We start from the raw sequence: 1,024 nt of genomic DNA on the forward strand, positions 1-1,024 counted from the left end.
AGCAATCACCCCAAGCGAAGAACCTCACAAAGTCGTTATGTAAGGTTCCCCACTTGGGTCCATTAATAGCCAAGGTCTTTGTTTCAGGCGTCATTCACTCTAGTGACACATTAACTATTTGCCGCTATACTTTCCTGTCCTGGCATACTTCTCTAGCTTCTTTTATGTCCATGCATTTTTTCATGCAGGCTTTCCCATGTGTCTACTAGCGTCTCTTCTGCACCACATTCTTTAAGAATTATCTCGTTACTTACTTGAATGCTTGAAAAAATACTTTATCAAAAAGACCTCTTTTAGATGGCAGTATTTATATGCGTCTTCATATTCTGAATTCTCTACTAAACTAAGTATAGTCAAGATTAAGTTTCTCGAAGCTCTGTAGGCTTTGAAGTACACATTCTCATCGTGACACTCGCACTGCGCGCTCGATTTCCGACTGAAATTTGTCAACAGGTTTTGTTACATCTTTTTTTTTCTCGAAACTTTCTTCGTTTTTCCATACATTTATTTTATTTTTTTTGCAACGTTATTTGTCCCGATTAAAACAAAAAGTACGCGTCCTATCAAGAAGTGTTCCTTAACGAAATTGTAGATCTTTTTTAGGATAACAATTTTTGTTGATTCATCTTTTTTCGTATCCTACAAAGTTTGTCCACAAAATGGAATTTTTTATTTTTCATTAATAGTTGTGCAATAAAAATTTGAATTTTCGATTTTTGAAGAAAATCCAAAAATTTTTTATGATAATCTTGTAGGGCTTTCAGAAAGAAATGTTTTTCTTCTCTTGACATTTTTCATATCGTGCGTTTTTTGGCTTTAAATTTTGATTTCCGATGGATTTAAAAAACTTTGAAAACGCTATAACTCTGAGAATTTTCTTTTTATCGAAAAAAGTCATAAGGATAAATTGTTTGTTCTTTTCAATATTACAAATATCCGTACATAGAATTTTCAAATTCAGAAAAAAGTGGTCTCAAAAATTGTTGATTACGATGCTGCATTAACCAAAGAGTTAAATTTTTAA

General features: G+C 32.3%; 1 protein-coding gene across 2 annotated transcripts in view; it reads right to left on the reverse strand.

Moving 5' to 3' along the window:
* LOC117174781 overlaps positions 1 to 1,024 on the reverse strand; it is a 386,591-nt gene that overhangs the window by 284,950 nt on the left and 100,617 nt on the right. The gene's annotated exons all lie outside the window — the stretch shown is intronic.

The sequence above is a fragment of the Belonocnema kinseyi genome, chromosome 6 (genome assembly GCF_010883055.1).
Source record: "Belonocnema kinseyi isolate 2016_QV_RU_SX_M_011 chromosome 6, B_treatae_v1, whole genome shotgun sequence".
Classification (NCBI taxonomy): Eukaryota; Metazoa; Arthropoda; class Insecta; order Hymenoptera; family Cynipidae; genus Belonocnema; species Belonocnema kinseyi.